The sequence below is a fragment of the Myotis davidii genome, unplaced genomic scaffold (genome assembly GCF_000327345.1).
Source record: "Myotis davidii unplaced genomic scaffold, ASM32734v1 scaffold900, whole genome shotgun sequence".
Lineage (NCBI taxonomy): Eukaryota > Metazoa > Chordata > Mammalia > Chiroptera > Vespertilionidae > Myotis > Myotis davidii.
Genome location: NW_006295185.1, coordinates 770822 through 788478, shown reverse-complemented (window position 1 = coordinate 788478; position 17657 = coordinate 770822). Strand labels below are relative to the sequence as shown.

The 17657-nt window shown below is 40.9% G+C and overlaps 1 protein-coding gene across 1 annotated transcript in view; it reads left to right on the top strand.

Annotated features, from left to right (window-relative positions):
- The first annotated feature begins 340 nt into the window (after nt 1-340).
- ENOX2 (ecto-NOX disulfide-thiol exchanger 2) overlaps nt 341-17657 on the top strand; it is a 173958-nt gene continuing 156641 nt past the window's right edge. Inside the window, exon 1 of the mRNA XM_015567897.1 lies at nt 341-482. The gene's annotated coding sequence lies outside the window, so the exon portion shown is untranslated. The remainder of the gene's footprint in view (nt 483-17657) is intronic.

The following is a 17657-nucleotide window of genomic DNA, read 5'->3' as shown; positions in this document are numbered from 1 at the left end:
TGAGAGAAACACATCGATTGGTTGCCTCATTCACGCGCCCTGACCAGGGCTTGGCCTGGCTAGGGAGGAGCCTGCAACCAATGAATCGAACCCAGGACCCTTTGGTCTGCAGGCTGACTATCCACTGAGTCGAATGGGCTAGACCTAAGAACCTTTATTTTAATTTTACTTGTCAATAAGACCTATAAAAATTACAGAGGGCATTTAGTTCCAGGAATTCACTGGTTACTCCTAGACTCTTAAGATATAGAGTTTTCTTCTAGTGACTTATATACTAAAATCTGGAGACATCCCAGTCCTTAATAGAGTCTGGAATTTGGCTTCTTTTTCTCCTTTAGGATTGAACCAGCTGCCCTTTGACCCTGCCAACAACAACGAACCCCTGCAGTTTGCTAGTGCCAGTGGCCCTCTGGTCACAGAAGGCCTCATTGAGAATGGAGGGGAGTCAAGCAAGAAAAGAAAGAGAACAAATGCTCCTTCAGGTAAGCTAGGCGATAATGCACTCTCTTAAGCCAGTGCTATTGATTTAACATTTTCCTAGAGCCTAGTATGTGGCAGGCCTTGTACTAGAATTTGTAGGAACTACAGAAATGAGAAAGAGTCCCCTGCCTTCAAGGAACTCATGGTGAGACGGGGGAAGCAGGAACACATACATAAATAACTCTAATAAAAAATCATCGGTGTGAGATAAATGTGTAAAAAGGGCGGGGTGGGGGAACTATTGGCCTCGTGCAGAAGTGACATTTGTAGCTGGCCCTTGAATGAGTTGGCTTGATACAGGAAGAGATAAGTAAAGAACATTGATTTAGGTAGAAGGAATTGTTTGAGTAAATGGCTTCACTGTACATTTTCTTTATATGTACATGTGGCAGGCTACCCTCACTTTTACTTCTAATGAAGACATTTGCCTCTCTCCACCCTCCCTCTCTTTCCCCCAGTACACACTATGCCTGCATGTGTTTTATGCCCTCATTGCTCTCTTAGAACAGCTCATGAACAGATTTTCCTAAAACCTCTATAATAGCCTCCCCTGCAATCCTTCCTCTCCTTCAGGCTCCATTGGCCTATTTTCATGTTAAATTCTTCAAAATGAATGGGGAAACAATAAGAGAACCAGATCTTAACTGATGAGTTGATATTTTAAAATTTCATCTCTGCTGCTTGACTATTCATTTGAAAACAGTATCCTTATTATATAGAGATTGATCTGAGAATTTGGGATGGGCTCCTTTATGGTATTTCTGTTTTTGTTTTGTTCTGTATTTTTTACCATTAATTTTTTTAATCCTCACCCAACGATATGTTTTTGTTGATTTTAAAGAGAAATATCAACATGAGAGAGAAACATTGATTGGTTGCCTCCTTTTCTTGCCCCAACCAGAGGTCGAACCCGCAACCTAAGTATGTGCCCTGACCGGGAATCTAAACCATGCAGTCATTTAGTACATGGGACAAGGCTCCAACCAACTGAGCCACCCAGCCAGGACTTTTTACTATTATTTTTACATTCAACTTACAACATGAAACATGTTTACAAACATGTAATATCAAATCTGACTCTTAGATTATAGGTCTTTCTACTTATAAATCAAGATTTTTTAAAAAATTATTTTAATTGATTTCTAAGAGACAGGAAGGGAAAGGGAGAGAGAGAAATATCAGTGTGAGAGGAAACCATCAATAGGCTGGCTGTCTCCTGCATGCCCCCTACCAGTGATTGAACCCAAAAACCCAAGCATGTGCCCTGACCAGGAATCAAACCTTTACCACACTTTGGTCTGTGTCTGTGGGTTATGCGTATCCTAATATATAAAAAACCCTGGGTCGTAATTACCAGTAACGACCGAGGCTCAACCAACTGGAAGTTAGTCCACAGCAACCCAGTGCTGACTGCTTCCATTGCAGGCACAGTGCCCCAGACCTGACAGCTGAGGGGACTGCGAAACAGTGCCAGAGGGAGGCCTGAAGAGAGAAACAGGGACTGATCCGTTGTCTCTGTGGCAGCTTTAGATCCTTCACCAGGACTGCTGATCAGCCCGCCTTTCTGATCAGGCCTGGTTGATAAGCCCAGAGATGCTGACTGGCATAGAAACCAACCAATCAGAACCAAATATGGGTGAACTGTGAGGAACCAATGGCTGCCTAGGAGGCGAAGCTTTTGATGCTGACTGGCATAGAAACTGACCAATCAGAACCAAATCTGGGTGAAGTGTGAGGAGCCAATGGCTGCCTAGGAGGCAGAGCCTTTGACTCTGACTGGCATAGAAACTGACCAATCAGAAACAAATCTGGGTCGACTGAGGAGCCAATGGCTGCCTAGGAGGTGGGGCTTTTGATGCTGACTGACTTAGAAACCGACCAATCAGAACCAAATTTTCTGGCAGAGGAGGGTAGTTCGGGGTGAGATCAGGCCGGCAGGGGAAGGCAGTTGGTGGCAACCAGGCAGGCAAGGGCAGGGCCATTAGGGACGGTCGGACATCTCCCAAGGGGTCCCCGATTGGAGAGGGTGCAGACTGGGCTGAGAGAAGCCCCCGCTCCATGCACGAATTTCATGCACCAGGCCACTAGTATGCATATAAGTTTTTTCGTTAATTTCTTCCTGTTCCCCAAAATCTCTTCCCCTCTGAGATCTGTCAGTCTTTCCATGCATCCATGCCTCTGGACCTATTTTGCTCATCAGTTTAATTTGTTCATTAGATTCCACATATAAGTGAGATCATGTAACATTTGTCTTTCTATGACTGGGTTATTTCACTTAGCATAATACTCTCCAGGTCCCTCCATGCTTTCACAAAGGGTAAAATTTCCTTCTTTTTGACAGCTGTGTAGTATTCCATTTTGTAAATGTACCACAGCTTTTTTGTCCATTAGTCTACTGATGGGCAATTGGGCTGTTTCCATATCTTGGGTATTGTAAATAATGCTGCTAAGAACATAGAAGTGCATATATTCTTTCTGATTGGTGTTTCAGGATTCTTAGGATATATTCCTAGAAGTGGGATCACTGGGTCAAATGGCAGTTCCATCATTAATTTTTTGAGGAAACTATACTCTTTTCCATAGTTGCTGGACCTGTCTGCATTCCTGACAACAGTGCATGAGGTTTCCCTTTTTTCCACATCCTCACCAGAACTTGTTGATTTATTGATGGCAGCCATTCTGGCAGGATGTAGTTTTAATTTGCATCTCTGATTATTAGTAACATTGAGCATTCTTTCATATGTCTATTGGCTGTCTGTATGTCCTCTTTGGAGAAGTGTCTATTTAAGTCCTTTGCCCATTTTTTAATTGGATTGTTCATCTTCCTTTTGTTGAATTGTATGAGTCCTTTATATATTTTGGAAATTAACCCCTTATCAGAACTATCATTGGTGAATATGTTCTCCCATATAGTGGATTTCCTTTTCATTTTGTTGGTGGTTTCTTTTGCTGTGCAGAAGCTTTTTTAGTTTGACATAGTCCCATTTGTTTATTTTTGCCTTTTTTTCTCTTGCCCTAGGAGATGTATCAGCAAAAATTATACTATGTGAGATGTCTGATATTTTGCTTCCCCCCCCCTTTCTTCTAGGATTTTCATGGTTTCACGACTTACATTTAAGTTTTTTATTCATTTTAAGCTATTCTTGTGTATGGTATAAGTTAGTGGTCTAGTTTCATTTTTTTTAACATGTACTTGTCCAGTTTTCCCAGCACCATTTTAAAAGAGGCTATCTTTATTGCATTCACTGTATGCTATTTTCTCCTTTGTCAAATATTAATGGACCATAATGGCATCGGTCGATTTCTGGGGTCTCTATTCTGTTCCATTGATCTATATACCTGTTCTTGTGCCAGTACCAAGGTATAAATCAAAATGTTTGTTAAATACAAATTTGGAAAAAAATACAGTAAAATATTAGCTAGCTGGACACCTCAAGAAAAGAATGTTTCTTAGAGAGCTGTATTTTCTGGATCACTGGAAAGTCATAGTGTATAGCCAAAAAACTGGTCTGAGTTCTATTCCTAGGTCTATCTCTGTGGCTTTGGTTTGGTTCCTTAACCTCTGTGAGATTCATTTTTGTCAACTCTAAATTAGAAATGGTACTCAAACCTACTTTTTTATTTAAAAAAGACATCTATGAGTCAGTTTCTATTTTGTTTGTTAGTTTATTTGGTTCATTAGATTCCACATATGAATGTAATTATATGGTACTTGTCTTTCTCTTCACTGGCTTATTTCATTTAGCATAATGCTCTCAGAGGGGAGGGTGTTACTGTGCTTTGTGAAAAAGGTGGAGGGATTAAGAAGAAAAAAAAAAACACCTCATACTCACACAACAGTATGGTGATTACCAGAGGGAAAGGGGGGTGGGTGGAAGTAGAAGAGGATATAGGGGCAATAAATGGTGATGGAAGGAGACTTGATTTGGGTGGTAAACACAATACAGTATTACAAGTGATGTATTATAGAATTGTTAACCTGAAACCTATTTAATTTTATTAACCAATGTTACCCCCAAAATTTAACTTTTAAAAAGTGAAAATAAAAGCTACCTCTTAGCATTGTTAGTTGAATTTAATGAAATTACACAGGAAAAGAGCTTAGTATGATATCTGCACATATTAATCACTGCATAAATGTTGCTTTTATTTTGTTATTATTATATGATAACTAGAGGCCCAGCGTGCGATTGAAATCCCACGAGGAGGTGCCCTGCCTCCTGCCATGAGAGGAGGAACCCCATGGGGGGCCGGACCTGTGCCTGACCTGCATAGTGCTGGCAGGCCTTAGTGTTGTGTCCGCTGGGGTGGGGGCGTGCTCCAAGCTGCACAGTGGCTGCTCTGAGCACTCCCCAGGCCACTGTGTTGTGTCCGCTGTGGTGGGGGCAGGTGCTCCTGTGTGTTGTATCTCTGCTCTGTCCCTCACCCAGCCCAAGCCTCTCCATGTGTCGTGTCTCCACTCTGGCGCAGCCTCTCCGTGGCCGCTGGGGTGGGGGCTGCATGCAGTTCCCTCCTGCCATCTGCATGTGCAGCTCCTCCTGAGTGGTTGTGACACTCAGCTAATTAGCATATTCCCTGTTTATATATACAGTGCGGCCTTGACTTATGAGTTTAATTCATTCCGAGACAGAGCTTCTTAAGGAGCTCGTTAACTCAAATTACTCTATCAACTCAATGCAAAAAATCGGCCGAGAGACAGCTGGTATCTCAAAAAACTCATTAGTTGGGACACTCATAACTGGCACCAGATTTCCTCCGGCACCCGGGACCCAGGCCTCCTTCGCTCCAGCCGGAGCCTTCAGTCTTTGCTGCTCCTGCTCCACCGCTTTGTGCCTATGTATGCAAATTAACCGCCATCTTTGTTGGGTTAATTTGCATACTCTCCTGATTGGCTGGTGAGTGTAGCTGAGGGATGGTCAATTTACATGTTTGTCTATTTTTAGTTAAGATATAGATATTATGAACTTCATCTTTTTAAACATCAGCACATTTAACATTTCCAGGTGAACCATTATGGTTACAAATCATATGTATGTGTGTATAAACATATCTGCCATTTAAAAATAAATGTATTTTTCAATTACAGTTGACATATATTATTATATTAATTTCAGGTATACAACATAGTGATTAGACATTTATATACCTTAGTAAGTGATCACCCCACTATAAACTTATATGCCTTTTTAAAGCATATATTTAACATAATCTAAACTTTGCTTGATCATTTTGAGGCATAATTTTAGTCATTAGCTATTGTACTGCACTGTAATACTCTATTATAGTTTTCAGGGTTTTGTAAGGAATATGGTCTTGTAACTCTACACTAAATTGTCCTAGACGGGTGTTTTTAAATTTATTTACAGGCACATTTTACACATGTCCTGTCTCCTTTCTGCAGTCTGCAGTCACTTCCAGTTTCTCTCAGTGTCCTTTCAAGTAGCAGCCTGTTTTCTACTTATCAGTTAGGAATTTTTTAAAAAAACAACAACCCACCATCTCCCAAAGTTGGTGTGACAGATTAATATGTTAACAGTTAAATCAGCTGTAAGAGAACTTGCTGTGAAGAGAGTTACAGAATTTAAGACATCTGTGTTGGTTGCTCTAAGGCAGTGGTTCTCAACCTTGGCTGCACATTAGAATCACCTGGGAATCATTTTAAAATCCTGATTTCTGGGCCTCATCCTCTGGAAATCCTTTTTCTTTGTTATGGGGTGGGGCCACAACATTCGTAACAAAGAAACAGTTTGTTTTTTACCCCAAGTATTCTGAGTGATGGAGATATGCATCTAATGACATAGAAGGTTCCCGGCCATTTACTTACCGTAGCACCATGTGGAGATTCTTCCCTGCCTTCCTTTCTGTTTGATCACAACACCCAAGACCAGTTTTGCTGCTACAATACAATACCGTTAATTCATCTGCACATTCATCTGTTTACCCAATGAAAAATAACTATCTAATGAGATATATGCTTATACTTAAGTAGCTTTCTTTTAAAAACAGGCTTTTAGGGGTAAATTTTAGAAATTTCTACATTCTTATACCACATCATTTTTTAAACCACTGGGCAGGGAGAACTTGTTACAGCCACTTTTTGTAGTGTTTTCCACTAGTACTGGTTATACTCTGCTATGCAAAAAGTCAGAGTATCCATGAGCTCCATTTTTCATATTGCAACTAAGATTCTTATCAACACAATGAGAGTCAATAAACTATTTTTACTCCACTAAGTTAAGAAATAACTTTTTAAAGAAAATTAGCAGTTGATTTGTTCAGAAACTGATCTTTTGTATTTTTATACTGCACTTTAATATATTTCTGTAACTAAAGGTGTAGAAGATCTGCCTCAGGAGTGGAAATGGGGTCCTTTGGTGGGTAAGTGGGTGCCAAACCCAGATTTGGCTTTCCTTCAATTCTTTTTTGAATGGTTTTCTGAAGACAGAGAAATCACAGTAGTCATTTTGTTTTAATGTGTGTGTGGACTGTGTTGCCCATTTTTAGCCATCGTCATTTCCTTCGAAATGTGTAATACAAATTTCTCCATGTATCATGTAAGAATGAAAAAACACTTCAAAACTACACCATGGGCCATTTGCAGGTGCTGCCAATCAAAGCCGCTCCTGGTGACTTCTCTGTGCTCTGTGGCCTTGGCCCTTCTGTTCCCTCCTGGAATGTCTTCATCCTCCACTGTGGCACTCTCACTCTGCACTCCCAGGGTGCTGATGCTCCAAGGCCTGCTTTTATTCATTTCTACTGAAGTTGAAAAAGAAAGTGACAGATGAAAAGAGACCTGGAGGGAGCAGGTGCTGGTTCACTATTTTCATTTTGCTATAACAGGAGGGGTTAAAATAGACAAAATGCTTAAGCTGAGAATGAGGAGGGTTTTTTTGCTTTTGTTCAAAAAATAACATGAGGTCAAAATATGTTAGTTACAAAAGTGTACTACAGAAAATTTTGCTAACTTGGCCCCTCACTGTTAACTATTGTGAATGGTCAAAGGCTTTAGGTTTAGGCATATTTTGCGAAGTTTTCAACAAGAAAAAGTGTTCCATGACTTGAGAGTACCATCAAGGCCAATTACTTGGGTTATTTTGGTACTTATTAACTGCTAATAAAAGCTGTTTAAAGGGAGGCAAGGGGACATTTGCAAGTGATCTGTGTAAGCTTGTTTGTGTTTGAGTAAAACTATTTGGGGCTGACTGCACATAGTAATGGTTATGCAAGATGGGTGGACCTACACCTTTATACTTTTAAATCTTTTCTCCCCCATTGTTCAAACTGAAATAGTTTTGCTACTAGATAACTGTTCTTTTACTAAGCCATACTCTTTACCTATAGAATTGTTATTTTGAAAAAATTTTACACGGCCATTTTGTATCCATTGAAATGAACCTTTCATCAATAAAGCACTATTGTTTAGAGATTTAAAAAAAAGATTCCCAGGTGATTCTAATGTGCAGCCAAGGTTGAGAACCACTGAGCTCACGAGTAATACCTCCTGAACTGTATTTAACTCATGAGGGTGAGGAAAGAGGATATGCATTAATCTGAACTGTGAATGAACTTTAAACAATTGCAGTTTTATTTCTAATGATCATATTCAGTGAGACCAAAGTATCTGTTGTTGATATAAGATTTTAGCAGTAGGTCATGCTAATCTATAATAAACAGAATCAATTTGCATTCAAATAATGAATAGGCTGAAGTTCTTAAAAAACAGTGTGTTCTTTAAAATAGGCGAAATGGCCGAAACCGGTTTGGCTCAGTGGATAGAGCGTCGGCCTGCGGACTGAAAGGTCCCAGGTTCAATTCCGGTCAAGGGCATGTACCTGGGCTGCGGGCACGTCCCCAGTAGGAGATGTGCAGGAGGCAGCTGATCGATGTTTCTAACTATCTCTCTCCCTTCCTCTCTGTAAAAAATCAATAAAATATATTTAAAAAAAATAGGTGAAATGGGCTCCTGGCAGGCAAAATTAGCTCGGGAAAAATCTTTTTCACACTATTTGTTTACTGAACCCTTTCTTTGTAAGTTCAAAGGTAACTAGCCCAGGTTAAATTGCCACAAATTTCAAATTACTGTAGCCCAAGTTAATGAGATTTTAATATACACGGAGTCTCTTATAATTGTTCAGTTAGGAATCTTATGGAATTATAAATGTGCAGATTGCTTCACAATAGTATTTTCTTCCTATGTAGTGCTAGATAAAAGGAAGAGGGAAGATAGTTTGTAAAGTAGAAACTCCTTTTTCCTTTGTCACCATTCACTGCATCTTGGCAAGGAGAAAAGCTAGGGATGGAAGTTCTTACAGGAGCTATCAGCCATTTCAGTTCTAAGCTGAGATACACATGGAGCCATTACATCCCTCATCCCTGTGACCCAATGGACTCAAAGTCCTTTCTCCCTCTCCCTCTCCTTCTCCCTTTACCCCCCTCCATCCCCTACCCCACTTGTTCTCCCTGTCTCTCTCCCTTTCTGTCATCACTGCAAATTAGGGAGGAGTCTTCGCCTGCAGCTCCAGTCATTCACTACACATTTTTTTCTTCCTTTCCCATCCCTCCTATTTCACAGTTTTCTGCAAACTGCCTTTTTTCTTTTATACTAAAAGTAATTTCTTAAAGGTCACTAAGTGACCTCCAAATTGTCAAAGTAAGTGGCGTTTTGGCAGGTCTCAACCACCTTGACCTGTCTGCTAAATTTGATGCTATTAATCTCTCCTTTGAATTCTCTCTACTTCTGCATTCCTTGGCAATACACTTTGCAGAATCATCTTTCTTTTGTCTCCTTCAAGCATTCTTTCTCCTTTTCTTCCTTCCTCCACTTTAATTGTATTATTATCCATACTTATAGGTGAAGAAATAAGGGTTAAATAATACCCAAAGATGAACACCTAGCAAGTACTTTGGTCAGGCCTCCAACTATAAAGCTTAACTATTATGCAATAATTACTATGTCTGTAGATATTAGGAATCTGGATCCAGAACTAAAATCTAAATTAAACATTGGTGTCACAATAGGGAAATTTATGTTTGTGTGAGAATAAAGTGAGCAGAGCTTGGATTTGATCATTTCTAAGATCCCTCAAAACTCTGAGATGCCATGGTTCTTTCAATTCAGCTTTTTCCCCCTGCTAATCCCCTAAACAAGTCTTCCATTTCAGCCAAGGTTATCTGCTACTTTCTTGAAATAGGCACATTGCCTGCCAACTACAGTATCTGTTCATGCCATTTCCTTTTCATAGCATGCCCTTCCTCTTCTTTCACCTATTAAAATCCTGTCCAACTGACAGCACCTAGTACACATCCTACCGTCTTCAGGAAGTCTTCTTTTTTAAAATATATTTTTATTGATTTCAGAGAGGAAGAGAGAGAAAAACATCAATGATAAGAATCATTGATTGGCGGCCTCCTGCACGCCCCCTACTGGGGATCAAGCCTGCAATCCGGGCATGTATCAAACCCCGACCTCCTGGTTGATAGGTTGGTCAGCACTCAACCACTGAGCCATATTGGCTGGGCAGGAAGCCTTCTTGATCATCCTAGGTCAGTGGTCGGCAAATCGCGGCTCATGAGTTGAAACATAGGTTTTTACTTAAATATGTGATGCCTAGTACTAAGCAGAATTGCAAAGTGCATGTAAAAAATTAATAGCTCAGTAGGAAAAGAGGGATCTTCAGCCATTTTCAATTTGTAATAATGATTGAATCTCAAGAGTTAAATATCTGCAGGAATACCTTTTGATGCAATAATAATTTTCATTGTTGTGGTGATTCTTTCTCTTAATTGGTGTGGTGATTCTTTTCATATTAATTTCATTTTACAGATGAGGTACTAATAACCAGAGAGGAGAAATGACTTTGGAGCACTAGCATCACCTGGAATGTAATGAAGTGATAAGGACCTCTAGGTTGTATCTAAACTTGATTATAGACCCCTAACTCAGTTCTCAAGATTTCCTTTAGAATTTCAAAATGAGACTTGACAATATGAAACACAGTGAACAATTCCAGTACTAATGCTAGATTATTAAAAGGAAGTGGGCCTGCAGAGCAGCATGGAGAATTTCAGTCAGACAGAAGGAAGAATTATATTTGAATGAGTTATCAGGGGAAGTTATTTAAGTCCCCTGGAAGAGAAATATAAAAATGAGATAAGCACTCATTGGCCTGGGAGTACTTTTTTCCTCTCTTACCTAAAAGAGGGACAATGAACCCAGATACTTTTCTATGATACATACAGCCCTTTGATTTAACTCAGAATCACGGGGCTGAGACTTTTATTTCACACTAAAGGCCTGGTGCATGAATTTGTGCATGGGCAGGGTCTGGCTGGTCCACCACGATAGGGGACCATCGGGACCACGGGTGATTGGTTGGTCACAGCCCTACCCCAAATCGGGGTGTTGGGGGCTGATCTGGGGTAGGGGCAGCTGGGGGGAGGGGCCACAGGTGGTTGGCCTGTGGCCCTGACCCCAATCAAGGTGTTGGGGACTGATTGGGGGCCGGGCCGGTAGGAGGGGGTTAGAAACATCGATCAGCTGCCTCCTGCACACCTCCTACTGGGGATGTGCCTGAAACCAAGGTACATGCCCTTGACCGGAATCAAACCTAGGACCCTTCAGTCTGCAGGCTGACGCTCTATCCACTGAGCCAAACTGGCTAGGGCAGCATTGATTGTTTTTAAAGTGAGAAAAATGTCAACATTTTATATTTTGGTGTGTAGTATTTCTAGAATATAAGCTGAATTATTATATTGCCAAAGGCAAGAAGAGCCTATTGTTCCTTCAGATCAAATTACAATAAGAAAAAGAGTAGATAGACTAATAACCCTACTCATTTTCTTTAGTCTTTGGACATTTTTATGTGATTACAGTCTCAAATAAAACCTTATTTTGATAGCTAGATGATCAAAAAGGTATTCTGACTTCTTTCTTTCTCAAGTCTGATAGAAACTCAGTATGAATTTTTTCATCTTCAAGAACTGTCAGGATACTGAAAAGATGGTAGGTGACAGGGTGGAGGTAAGGGAGAGGGTGTGAGTGAGTGAGCGGGTGAAAGGGGAGTGTGTGGACATGTGTGGCATGTGTGTGAGTGAGTGAAGGACAGTTAGGTCCTGCAGGTGTATCAGGGGATGTTAGACCAGACTCTCCTGGACAGGAAGCCCCTGCTACTGCTATGAGCATTACCCAGGCTGCTGGGTTTGGGCATGGAGCCCATGCCATCTTGAATGGGAGAGTGGCTGCCTCTAGGAACTCATTATCACCATCACCCAGACTGGCCATGGAAACTGCCCGGGACTCTGCAGCTACACCAGCCAAAGTCCTGCTGCCTGGCCTGCAGACTTGAAGACCCTAGGATGTCCACCTCCAAGGGTGCATGGCTCCCACAGCAGTAAGTGGGACTTCCCCCACCCTGGCTGCCAACCTCCATACACCACAGTCACACAGAACCAGCGTGTGCGAGACCCACTGACTCCCCAACCCCAAAGGCGGCTTCCTGGTGCCTCTGGCAGCTGCTGCTGGGCACGCACGCATTCAATCAAGGGCATACGGCCCCTGGAGCAAAAAGTCGGATTTCCCCTGCCCTGGCTGCCAACCTCCGGACACTGCAGTCATGCCAAACCAGTGCACGTGGGACCCCCTGACTCCCTGCTCTGGTAGGGGGCATACTGGTGCCTCTGGGAGCGGCCGCTGGGCACATGCACATCCAACCAAGGACACACGGCTCCTGTAGCAAAAACTCAGACTTCCCCTGCCCCAGCTGCCAACCTCAGACGCCACAGTTGTGCTGCTCAAGTGCACAGACCTCCCCTAGCCTGCCGCCTCAGTAGACAGCTCTTGGGTACCTCTGTGAACCACTGCAAGGCACAAGCATAGCCAACCAAGGGCACAGGGCTCCTGTAGCAGAAGCTGGATCTTGCACCTCCCTGACTACCAGCATCCAGTCTCCATAGTCTCACCACTCCACCACACAGGCCCCTTGAGCCCGCCACCCCTGTACACAGCTCTTGGGCCCCTCTGTGAGCTGCCACTAGCTGTGTGCCTCCACAACCAAGGGCACACGGTCCCCTCAGCAGGATCCACAACTTCCTCCTCCAGGCTGCCTTCTTCTGGACACCTTGGTGAGTTATTGAGGACTCACCTCCTGGACCAGGTCACACAGCTCCAGCTACAGAAACTGAGACTCCCATATCCCCAGTTGCTGGTTCCTGGAACTGTCGTGATTTGCAGAGGAAAATCACTTGGCCCAGATTTCCACTGCCTCAACCACGGACTACGGGACAACTGCCCCCCCCCACAGTCATTGACCCCAGGACCCTCATAGTGAGTTACAGAGTGACACTACCCCAGCAAGTGTCACATACAATCCAAATTCACAATACCTGAGCCTCAGGCCCCAAGACACCTTCCCAGGCCATGAACTCCAGGAAGTCACAGTGAACACATACCAGTGAGACCTCAGACAACCCTTTCCACAAGAGCTGAAACCATGATCACATCCACAACAGCTTGCACAATGAAACCTGGGATGAGTCACATTGCCAGATAATCCATGGCGAGACTTCATCCACAAACAAGAAACCAACATTCAAAACCCAACTACATCAGTAGAATACAAGTAGCTCAAGTAGGGGGTTCCACTAGATCACCAAGCCCAGGGGATCTATGAGACTGCACCACTGGTTCCCCAAAATCACCAACTACACAGCACCACCCCCAAAAGAATCTGGGTAGCAAAGCAGTTGGATCTAAGACATAGAAACAATTAAAAAAGTACAGCAAAAAATGGGGAGACAAAAAAAAATTCCCAAAGGAAAGAAAAAGAAAAATCACCAGAAAAGGAGTTAAATGAAATGGAGGCAAGTAACTGGACAGAGAAATAATTAAAAGTAATGGTTATAAGGATGCTTAAACGTCTGTAAGATAAATGCAACTCAATGAGAATTATGAGGAGCTGAATGAGAATGTCACCAACATGAAAAGGAATCAAGAGAGGATGAAAAATGACATAGCTGCAATGAAGAACACAATAAAAATCTTGAACAGTAGACTAGTAGAAGCTGAGTACTGCATCAGTGAGCTAGAGAACAAGGTAGAAAAACCACACAACCACAGCAGCAACTGGAAAGAAAACTAAAAAAGCAGGAGGAGAGCCTAAGAGAGCTTTGGAACAACACGAAACAAAACAACATCTGCATAATAGGGGTGCCAAAATGAGAGGAAGCAGAACAAGGAATAGAAAACCTGTTTGAAAAAATAATAACAGAACTTCCCTGACATTGGGAGTAAAAAAGCCATACAAGCCTAAGAAGTACATAGAGTACCAAACAAGATGAAACCAAAAAGACCAACACCAAGACACCTCACAATTAAACTGGAAAACATCAACGAAAAAGCAAGAATACTAAAGGCTGCCAGAGAGAGACAGAAAGTTACCTACAAGGGATCTCCCATTAGACTATCAAATGATTTATCAATAGAAACTCATCAGGCCAGAAAGGAATGGAATGAAATATACAGTGATGCAAACCCAGGGACTGAATCCAAGAATACTATAACCAGCAAGGCTATCATTCAAAATTGAAGGTGAAATCAGGAGCTTCACAAACAAACAAACAAAAAAAGGCTAAGGGAGTTTATTGCCACCAAGCCAGCAATGCGATAAATGCTAAAGGGACTGCTGTAAATACAAGAAACAGAAAGGGAAGAAAGAACACAGGCATCCTATATAATAAAAGGGTAATATGCAAATAGACCAAATGGCAGAATGACTGGAACACCTGTGGTCCCTTGTCCTGCCCAACCCCACCCAGAATGACTGAAACGCCTGTGGCCCCTTGCATGAACAAATATGCAATCTTGTTTATGCTTTCAAAGAACCAGCTCTTGGTTACATTGATCTTTCGTATCATCTTTTTGGTTTCTATGTCATTTATTTCTGCTATGACCTTTTTTTTTTATGACGTGAGAAGATGCTTGTTATGATTTCTATCCTCTTGAATTTGGAGAGACTTTGCCTATGTCCTAATGTGCAGTCTATCTTTGAAAATGTCCCATGTGCATTGGAGAAAAATGTATATTCCGTAGCTTTGAAATATTCTGAAGATGTCAATTAAGTCCATCTGCTCTAGTGAGTCATTTAGGATTGCTATTTCTTTGCTATTTTTTTGTTTGTTTAGTGATATATCCAGTGGTGTCAGTGGGGTATTAAAGGCCCCTACTATGATTGTATTGCTGTGGATATCTCCCTTGATATCTTCCAGAAGTTTTTTTATATAATGGGCTGCTCGTGTATGGGTGCATATATATTTACGAGAGTTATATCCTCTTGTGAATTGCTACCTTTAGTATTATGAAGTGGCCCACTTTATCTCTTGGTATGGCCTTCACTTTGAGGTCTATTTTGTCAGATATAAGTATTGCTACTCCAGCTTTTATCTCATTTCCATTCGCCTGAAATTTTTTTTTTCCATCCCATCACTACCAGTCTGTGTAAATCCTTTTTTCTGAGGTGGGTCTCTTGTAGACAGCAAATATATGGGTCATTTTTTCTTATCCATTCATGTAACCTATTTCTTTTGATTTGAGCATTTAATCCATTTATATTTAAGGTTATTATTGACTAGAGGCCCAGTGCACAAATTCGTGCATTGGTGGGGTCCAGCTGGCCTGCCCTGATGGGGTCCATCGGGGGCGGGCTAAACAGGGCAGGAGACTGATTGGGCAGGGCCAACAGGAGCAAGGAGCTGCGGGCAGTTTTCCAACCAACCCCACCCCTGATCAGGGTGGAGCAATGTGCTGGGGGGTGGGGCTGGGCAGGGCAAGGGGTCACAGGCATTCCAGTCATTCTGCCATTTGGTCCTTTTGTATATTACCCTTTTATTATATCTATCCAGGCTCACCAAGAAACAAAGGGAGAGGACCCAAATAAACAAAATCAGAAATGAAAGAGGTGAAGTAACAACCGACCCCACAGGTGTACAAATGATTGTAAAAAAAATACTTCAAACAACTCTACTCCAACAAACTGAACAACTTTGATGAAATGGACATATTCCTAGAAAATACAAGCTTCCAAAACTCAATCAGGAACAATCAAAGAACCTTAATAGGCCAATACTACTGATTACATTGAAATAGTATTAATAAACCTTCCAGCAAATAAAAGCCCTGGACCAGATGGCTTCACAGGGGAGTTTACCAAACATTCAAACAAGAACTAAAACATATCCTCCTCAGAAATTCCATAAAAGTCAAGAGGAAAGCACACTTCCAAGGTTTTTCTATGAAGCCAGCATTACCCTAATTCTAAAACCAGATAAAGATACTACAAAAAAAGGAGTTACAGGCCAATATCCCTGATGAATATAGATGGTAAAATCCTCAACAAAATTCTAGCAAACCAGACCCAGCATTACATTAAAAAGATCATACACTATGATCAAGTGGGATTTATTCCAGGAATGCAAGGCTGGTACAATATCCACAAATCAATAAACGTGATACAGCACATAAACAAATTGAGAGACAAAAATCACATAATCATATAAATTGACAAAGAAAAAGCGTTTGACAAAATCCAACAAACTTTCTAGATAAAAACTCAGCAAAGTGGGAATACAGGAATCATACCTCAACATAATAAAAGCCTTATATGACAAACCTACAGCCAACATCATACTCAATGGGCAAAAACTAAAACCATTTCTCCTTACAGGAACAAGACAGGGATGCCCACTTTCACCACTCTTGTTTGACATAATACTGTAAGTGCTAGCCATAGCAATAAGAAAAGAAGAAATAAAAGGCATCCAAATTGGAAAAGAAGAAGTAAAATTGTCATTATTCACAGATGACATGATATTGTACTTTGAAAACCCTGAAGACTCAATCAAAAAACCACTAGACTTAATAAATGAATTTGGCAATATAGCAGGATACAAAATTAATGCCGAGAAATCTATAGCTTTTTTATTCACCAATAATGAACTCACAGAAAGAAAAACTATTTAAAAAAAATCCCATTTACCATTGCAACAAAACAATTAAGATACATAGGAATACATTTAAGGAGGTAAAAGACCTGTACTTGGAAAACTACAGGATGTTGAAAAAAGAGATAGAGTAAGACATAAACAAGTGGAAGAATATACTGTGTTCATGGATTGGTAGAATCAACATCATGAAAATGTCCATACTACCCAAAGCAATCTATAGATTCAATGCAATCCCTATTAAAATACCAACATCATATTTCAAAGACTTAGAATATACTCTCCAAATATTCAATTGAATAAAAAAAAGACCCTCAATAGCTACAGCAATCTAGAGAAAGAACAATGTTGGAGGGATCACAATACCAGATATCGAGCAATATTACAAAGCAACTGTTCTCAAAACAGCCTGGTACTGGCATAAGAACAGACATATAGACCAATGGAACAGAACAGAGAACCCAGAAATTGACCCAAGCCACTATGCTCAATCAATATTTGACAAAGGAGGCAAGAGCATACAATGGAGTCAAAACAGCCTTTTCAATAAATGGTGTTGGGAAAATTGGACAGATACATGCAAAAAAAAATGAAACTAGACCACCAGCTTATACCATACACAAAAATAAACTCAAAATGGATTAAAAAAAATACTTAAATGTAAGACAAGAAACCATAAAAATCTTAGAAGACACCATAGGCAGCAAAATAGCATTCATATGTCGTAGCAGTATCTTTACCAATACAGTTCCTAGGGCAATGAAAACTAAGGAGAAAATAAATAAATGGGACTACATCAAAATAAAAAGCTTCTGCACAGCAAAAGAAACCATCAACAAAATAGCTAGAAAGCCCACTGCATGGGAGAACATATTTGCCAATGTTATCTCCATTAAGGGTTTAATCTCCAAAATGTATAGGGAACTCATACAACTTAACAAAAGGAACATAAACAATCCAATAAAAATTTAGGCAATAGACCTAAATAGACACTTTTTAAAAGAGGACATATAAAAGGCCAAGAGACATGTGATAACATACTCAAAGGCATTAATCATCCAAGAGATGCAAATCAAAATGTCAATGAGGTACCTTCTCACACTTGTCTGAATGGCTATCATCAACAAATCAACAAAGGACAAGTGCTGGAGAGGATGTGGAGAAAAAGGAACACTTGTGCACTG